The sequence below is a fragment of the Schistocerca gregaria genome, chromosome 4 (assembly GCF_023897955.1).
Source record: "Schistocerca gregaria isolate iqSchGreg1 chromosome 4, iqSchGreg1.2, whole genome shotgun sequence".
Taxonomy (NCBI): Eukaryota; Metazoa; Arthropoda; class Insecta; order Orthoptera; family Acrididae; genus Schistocerca; species Schistocerca gregaria.
The window spans coordinates 196,589,333-196,597,999 of record NC_064923.1 but is presented as its reverse complement, the minus strand read 5'-3'; the positions used below and the strand labels follow the sequence as shown (position 1 = coordinate 196,597,999).

Sequence of the window (8,667 nt, the reverse complement as noted above, 5' to 3'; positions counted from 1 at the left end):
CCAGTTTGCCGTGGCATACGGAGCTCCATCGCAGTCTTTAACACTGGTAGCATGCCGCGACAGTGTGGACGTGAACCGTATGTGCCGTTGACAGACTTTGAGCGATGGCGTATAGTGGGCACGCGGGAGGCCGGGTGGACGTACCGCCGAATTGCTCAACACGTGGGGCGTGAGGTCTCCACAGTACATCGATGTCGTCGCCAGTGGTCGGCGGAAGGTGCACGTGCCCGTCGACCTGGGACCGGACCGCAGCGACCCACGGATGCACGCCAAGACCGTAGGATCCTACGCAGTGCCGTAGGGGACCGCACCGCCACTTCCCAGCAAAATAGGGACACTGTTGCTCCTGGGGTATCGGCGAGGACCATTCGCAACCGTCTCCATGAAGCTGGGCTACAGTCCCACACACCGTTAGGCCGTCTTCAGCTCACGCCCCAACATCGTGCAGTACGCCTCCAGTGGTGTCGCGACAGGCGTGAATGGAGGGACGAATGGAGACGTGTCGTCTTCAGCGATGAGAGTCGCTTCTGCCTTGGTGCCAATGATGGTCGTATGTGTGTTTGGCGCCGTGCACGTGAGCGCCACAATCAGGACTGCATACGACCGAGGCACACAGGGCCAACACCAGGGATCATGCTGTGGGGAGCGATCTCCTACACTGGCCGTACACCTCTGGTGATCGTCGAGGGGACACTGAATAGTGCACGGTACATCCAAACCGTCATCGAACCCATCGTTCTACCATTCCTAGACCGACAAGGAAACTTGCTGTTCCAACAGGACAATGCACGTCCGCATGTATCCCGTGCCGTCCAACGTGCTCTAGAAGGTGTAAGTCAACTACCCTGGCCAGCAAGATCTCCGGATCTGTCCCCCATTGAGCATGTTTGGGACTGGATGAAGCGTCGTCTAACGCGGTCTGCACGACCAGCACGAACGCTGGTCCAACTGAGGCGCCAGGTGGAAATGGCATGGCAAGCCGTTCCACAGGACTACATCCAGCATCTCTACGATCGTCTCCATGGGAGAATAGCAGCCTGCATTGCTGCGAAAGGTGGATATACACTGTACTAGTGCCGACATTGTGCATGCTCTGTTGCCTGTGTCTATGTGCCTGTGGTTCTGTCAGTGTGATCATGTGATGTATCTGACCCCAGGAATGTGTCAATAAAGTTTCCCCTTCCTGGGACAATGAATTCACGGTGTTCTTATTTCAATTTCCAGGAGTGTATTTATATAAGTGATTGCTTTGTGTATTTTGCTAGTTTCTGCTCGTTCTATAAAGAATTTTCTTAAATTGTCTGTCCATAATGTAGTTTTTTTTATGTCGATGAATCCCCTTCCTCCTTCCTTTCTGCTTAATGTGAGTTTTTCTGTTGCTGAATGTATGTTGTGTATTCTATATTTGTGGCATTGTGATCGTGTATGTGTATTGAGTGCTTGCAGTTCTGTGTTACTCCATTTCACTACTCCAAATGAATAGGTCAATATTGGTATAGCATAAGTATTTATAGCTTTTGTCTTGTTTCTTGCTGTCAATTCTGTTTTCAGTATTTTTGTTAGTCTTTGTGCATATTTTACTTTTAGTTATTCTTTAATATTTGTATTATCTATTCCTATTTTTTGCTATGCAGTGGCTGTGGTTATCCATTAAATATTATATTATTATTATTATTATTATTATTATTATTATTATTATTATTATTATTATTATTATTATTATTATTATTATTTTGGGTGGCTCAATGGCCTGGTACAAGGCCGTCTATTAGAAGCCACTGCGACCACTTGCTTGTCCCTAGCCGGCCGTAGTGCCGGTTCCAGGCGCTACAGTCTGGAACCGAGCGACCGCTACGGTCGCATGTTCGAATCCTGCCTCGGACATGGATGTGTGTGATGTCTCTGGTTAGTTAGGTTTAATTAGTCCTAAGTTCTAGGCCACTGATGACCTCAGAAGCTAAGTCGCTTAGTGCTCCGAGCCATTTGCTTGTCCCTACCCCATTCCAGTTATCGAGCCGGATAAAGCGGACGTAGAGTTTAACGCGGAGTCCGAACCATGTGTTTCTGGCGGCTCCACCCATCGTTACGAGGTGAAGGCTAGGTTAAAACGAACAGTGAAAAGTCCGTTGTCCGACAGAGGTTCGAACCCAGCGCTTCTTGATTTGGAGACATGCGCTTTACCGCTAAACTACCATGCCCGACATGTATGTAGGTAGTTCACCTATAGGTTTTGTTGAGTGAGTCTGCGAGTATCGAAACATGTGGCAAATATGGTCGTATCTTTGGACTTAAAACGTACAATTATTTACACCACCAAGGGACTGTCGATCTTACTATATTACATGAATTTCAACTTTATACCTATACCCACTCCAAACAAAAAATGGTCTGGACAGACAAGCGGAGGACAAAGTGATTCAAAAGGCTTCCGATTTTGATCCACTGATGTAAGGAATCCTAAAAAAACTTTTGTTAAATATACAGTTGCGGTTGCTTAATAGTTATTGTTGGCGCTAAACAACTTAACTTCATTCTCAACTCCATTCTATACCTGATTATCAAGTATTCAAGCTAATTTTTCGCCGCAGCGGTTGTGTGTCGCAACAAGTTCGCTGCACGAAACAGGTAGAAGTCGTTTGATAACACGGTGGCCAAACGGGAATACAGCGACTTCGTGTCACCCCTTCCATATTAGTAAGTTACTACACTCAGGGGGATCAGTGAAGTAGCGTAATTGCTACGACAATTAGTGAGGATGCTGCACGGAAAACTCGTTAATTGACGTGATATGAAAGACAAGTCGTCCAGCAAGCTCCAGGCATCGCTAATGGCCGACTGGACAGCCATCACGCACGCTCGATGGAATCGTGCAATTACGTCTGACCTTTTGCGAAAGGTGGCCCCGAACGTGTAAGGTTCTTCGCATCGCCTCCACACCTGTAGAAGCAGCTCTCAAAGACGACGACACTCCGCAATGATACAGGAACTGAATGAATTTGATATGGGGATGAGATTAAAATAAGGTACAGAAGAGAAATATGACGTGCGGCCAATAACCTAGTAGATTTTTACCTTCAATGACAACGGCCGCAAAACCCACAACAGACTTACACATTTGAAAGAGCATTGAAAGACGTACGGCTAAACAATAAACTCTGAGTACACGATATTCGGTGAGAATGATTAAGATCCTATTTCTAGATTTCCGGAAAGCTTTTGACACCGTTCCTCACAAGCGACTTCTAATCAAGCTGCGGGCCTATAGGGTATCGTCTCAGTTGTGCGACTGGATTCGTGATTTCCTGCTAGGAAGGTCGCACTTCGTAGTAATAGACGGCAAATCATCGAGTAAAACTGAAGTGATATCAGGTGTTCTCCAGGGAAGCGTCCTGGGACCTCAGCTGTTCCAGATCTATATAAATGACCTGGGTGACAATCTGAGCAGTTCTCTTAGGTTGTTCGCAGATGATGCTATAATGTACCGTCTAGTAAGGTCATCTGAAGACCAGTATCAGTTGCAAAGCGATTTAGAAAAAGATTGCTGTATGGTGTGGCAGGTGGCAGTTGACCATAAATAACGAAAAGTGTGAGGTGATCCACATGAGTTCCAAATGAAATACGTCGGAATTCGATTACTCGACAAATAGTACAATTCTCAAGGCTGCCAATTCAACTAAGTACCTGGGTGTTAAAATTACGAACAACTTCAGTTGGAAAGACCACATAGATAATATTGTGGGGAAGGCGAACCAAAGGTTGCGTTTCATTGGCAGGACACTTAGAAGATGCAACAAGTCCACTAAATAGACAGCTTACACTACACTCGTTCGTTCTCTGTTAGAATGTTGCTGCGCCGTGTGGGCTCCTTACCAGGTGGGACTGAGGGAGGACATCGAGAGGGTGCAAAAAAGGGCAGTTCGTTTTGTACTATCAAGTAATAGGGGAGAGAGTGTGGCAGATATGATACGCGAGTTGGGATGGAAGTCATTAAAGCAAAGACGTTTTTCGTCGCGGCGAGTTCTATTTACGAAATTTGTCATCAACTTTCTCTTCCGAATGTGGAAATATTTTGTTGAGCACAACCTGCATAGGTAGGAATGATCATCGAAATAAAATAAGAGAAATCAGAGCTCGAACAGGAAGGTTTAGGTGTTAATTTTTCCCGCGCGCTGTTCAGGAGTGGAATGGTAGAGAGATAGTATGATTGTGGTGCCAAGCACTTAAATGTGAATTGCAGAGTAATCATGTAGATGTAGATGTAGAGCCAATAAACACACGTTCCGCCTGATTTTCAGGATATTTAAGACAGGCGATGTACCCTCCGACTCGAAGAAAAATACGGCAACGCTAGTACTCAAAGTGTCTGGTGCTGACAAGCGTGGATAATACTGAAACAACAGCCGATTTGTTGGAACACCAATTCTAGGTCCAGACAAATGCAGGAACATTCGAGGAAATGTTAATGGCGACTTATTTTAAAGATAGACTGAACAAAGACAAACGTACATTAACAGCGATTGCAGATTTAGAAAAACTGCTGGTTGGGTGCCCTCAAACCGTAAAAAGTCAGTCGACTTTCGGGCAGCAGCGCCATTTTAACACGCTAAACATCACATTTCCGAACTGTACATTTATCGTAAGTAATTAACCTACTAAACACTACACTGCCCTGAAAGCAGTTTCTTACCTACGTATCTCCCTTGGTGTTCACGCAATCAGAGTTCAACTTACCTGCAACAAAAGAAAAACAGTCAATCACGAATTACAATACGTTAAGCATGAAAAAACATGTCTTCTCTAAAGATGAACGACATAACAATGTCACTAATAGATTAAACTCAGTCGGCCGGAGTGGCCGAGCGGTTCTGGCGCTACAGTCTGGAGCCGCGCAACCGCTTCGGTCGCAGGTTCGAATCCTGCTTCGGGCATGGATGTGTGTGGTGTCCTTAGGTTAGTTAGGTTTAAGTAGTTCTAAGTTCTAGGGGACTAATGACCTCAGATGTTGAGTCCCATAGTGCTCAGAGCCAATTAGATTAAACTCGTCAACAAACTTAAAAAAAAAAAATCCTGCATCTACTTTATAAGCGAGTGGATCCAACTAATTTTAAGATGCTGAATTCAGAGGTACAACCAGATTTTCTCTATCACCTCATATTTCTGCGACAAATAGATAATGATAAAATCGTTACGTAACCCGAAAATCATTCAAAAACGTGAAAACATCAAAACAAGCATTATATAATATGCAAAATATAATGTATACCGTCAAAATATTATCATAATTAGAAATGTTAGCCGGCCGTTGTGGAAGAGCGGTTCTAGGCGCTTCACTCCGGTCGCAGGTTCGAATCCTGCCTCGGGCATGGGTGTGTGTGATGTCCTTAGGTTAGTTAAGTTTAAGTACTTCTAAGTTGATGGGAATACTCTCTTTAAAATTCTGAAGGTGGCAGGGGTACAATACAGGGAGCGAAAGGTTATTTGCAATTTGTACAGAAGGCAGATGGCAGTTATAAGAGTCGAGGGACATGAAAGGGAAGCAGTGGTTGGGAAGAGTGTGAGATAGGGTTATAGCCTATCCCCGATGTTATTCAATCTGTATATTGAGCAAGCAGTAAAGGAAACAAAAGAAAAATTTGGACTAGGTATTAAAATCCACGGAGAAGAAATAAAAACTTTGAGGTTCGCCGATGACATTGTAATTCTGTCAGAGACAGCAAAGGACTTGGAAGAGCAGTTGAACGGAATGGACAGTATCTTGAAAGGAGGATATAAGATGAACATCAACAAAAGCAAAACGAGGATAATGGAATGTAATCGAATTAAGTCGGGTGATGATGAGGGAATTAGATCAGGAAATGAGACACTTAAAGTAGGAAAGGAGGTTTGCTATTTGGGGAGCAAAATAACTGATGATGGTCGAAGTAGAGAGGATATAAAATGTAGACTGGCAATGGCAAGGAAAGCGTTTCTGAAGAAGAAAAATTTGTTAACATCGAGTATGGATTTAAGTGCCAGGAAGTCGTTTCTAAAAGTATTTGTATGGGGTATAGCCATGTATGGAAGTGAAACATGGACGATAAATAGTTTGGACAAGAAAAGAATAGAAACTTTCGAAATGTGGTGCTACAGAAGAATGTTGAAGATTAGGTGGGTAGATCACATGAGGAGGTATTGAATAGAATTGGGGAGGAGTTTGTGGCACAACTTGACCAGAAGAAGGGATCGGTTGGTAGGACATGTTCTGAGGCTTCAATTTAGTACTGGAGGGCAGCGTGGAGGGTAAAAATCGTAGAGGGAGACCAAGAGATGAATACACTAAGCAGATTCAGAAGGATGTAGCTTGCACTAGGTACTGGGAGACGAAGCAGCTTGAACAGGATAGAGTAGCATGGAGAGCTGCATCAAACCAGTCTCAGGACTGAAGACCACAACAACAACAACAACAACAACAACAACATTGGTATAACATTAATGTTATTCACGGGATGGTTCTTACCCTGTGATTCTCAGTTTGAATGCTAGTTTAGAAATGTTAACGTCAATTTATTTGGGGAATTGGATGAGGATGCTTTACTTTTGCGAGATGTCTCATCAGTCTTTATGGACGAAAGCCAACAATAACGCTCATCATTGAAGGTTTCCGGTATTATTGATGGCGATGTCGTATGGTAGAATGTCACGCTGTTCGGCGCTAACAGCAGCCAAGCATTCCTAGAAGAACAAGATGCCAACAGAAAATGTGTAAGTACTTCTAATGACTGCCTGCACTCCATTTTTGTACTTATCATTACAGAAAAATAATTCTGTTCTATTCTGTTGTCCAATGGTCCCCAGGAATCAGGGCTCTGAAAGAGGTCCAAACATGTTACTCGATGTTCATGAGTTCGGCTTCAAAGGTCTCATCATAGAATAATTTCTGACTTGTGGTCCGATAAAAAGCACGTTGCTTCAGTTTGACCGCACTGATCTTGGAAAAACTTCTTTCAAATGTTATAAATCAACACACATTTGTCTCTTGGGCCATTCCTTGAAACCGTAGTAGTTTTCATCTCTCAGCTGCCACAAAACCTGAGAAAACAGCAGTATGTTCCGAAACAAGAACGTAAATCTGTAGTGCAACAACTTTTCAACCGCAGCACATCAACAACTCATGATGAAGTAGCAGTACCATACTTTCGTACGTTTGCTTCTTCTCCACTGAATTAAAGTTTTCTTGTTGAAAATCACTGTTTTCTGGTGTAAATAATGTCCCAGGGCCGTTGAATACTACAGGGCGCCTAACGTCGCTGGGAACTATCCAGAACATGTTATCCATGATCTATCTTCCTTAGACGTTTCTCTCACAGACTTTGGGTCTATCCGCATATACAGGGTGAAGCGGGCGTAAGCACAAATTTTTATTGGTGACTAAAGACAGTGTACTAAACAACATTACACTATAAAATTTCCTGGCAGATTAAAACTGTGTGCCCGACCGAGACTCGAACTCGGGACCTTTGCCTTTCGCGGGCAAGTGCTCTACCAACTGAGCTACCGAAGCACGTTTATAGAGCATTTGCCCGCGAAAGGCAAAGGTCCCGAGTTCGAGTCTCGGTCGGGCACACAGTTTTAATCTGCCAGGAAGTTTCATATCAGCGCACACTCCGCTGCAGAGTGAAAATCTCATTCTGGAAACATTACACTATAGTTCAATTCTTTTATCTTGGCGGTTCGCGCATCCTTGCACAGATGCGGGAGATGGCTGCGTTGCCAGTTGTACGCGCCAAGAGAAGCAGCGCCATAGTATAGTTCGCAAACTTACGTCTAGGTGCGAGCGCGCAATTTTTGAAGTAAAGCCACCACGGCCGCATTAACCCTTTCGCTGCTACAGAGACGTGCTCCCCGCATTCCGCGCTGTGGGCGATTTTGTCATCATTGCACTGTTCGCCTGTAGAGACACATGGTGTTTCGTCTGCTTTGTCACACTTTATCATTCGATTTCACAAACACTATTTGGCACAAAAATTTGATTTTTTACACATCTTCTTGACTGATACCTTCCCCCCATAAATGACTTAATTTTGTTTCTATGTTCAACGCAGTTATTGTGCAGCATTAGATGTAGTAAACCACTGCACGAAATTCTGAAGAGTTTGCAGAGGTAAAAGTCCATAACGTGTACTTCCCGTATAGTCGATTTTAGTTGCTACTAGAAATTCAAAAAAATACATTCAAACGAAAAAAATTCATGAAGTAAGACACTTCGATACTGATTTTAAATAAAGAAAATATTAAGCACCGAACAAGGTTTGAACCCAAAACCTTTCACTTTCCAGCCACACACTTCAACCATTATGCTAACGCAGCTTGTCATTCAATAAAACTCCCAGAGTACTTTAAATGTCACGCAAAATACCAACGAACACTGTTGGTATGACTATGAATTACTCACGTTTCGGCGAAGTACAATAGGAAATAAACAATTAGCGCTGTTCTTTATTGCGAAAAAGCGGTTAGTGAGAATGATAAAAACACCTTTCCTTGCTATCGCCCGAATTAGGAGGCTTATTGCTTGTTTGTTTTAATTAATTAACATAATATGAAGCAATTGGTATGAACAATGCTTTTTCCAAACTTTCTATAAAACAAAGTCTGCTATCAAGACATTGCTTTTGTTCAATTACTTTA

At 43.4% G+C, this 8,667-nt stretch overlaps 1 non-coding gene across 1 annotated transcript; it reads right to left on the bottom strand.

Moving 5' to 3' along the window:
• Nucleotides 1-7,466: 7,466 nt before the first annotated feature.
• On the bottom strand, nt 7,467-7,541 carry Trnas-cga (transfer RNA serine (anticodon CGA)). The gene has a single exon. It is a non-coding gene; the product is annotated as a tRNA-Ser (tRNA).
• Nucleotides 7,542-8,667: the final 1,126 nt, after the last annotated feature.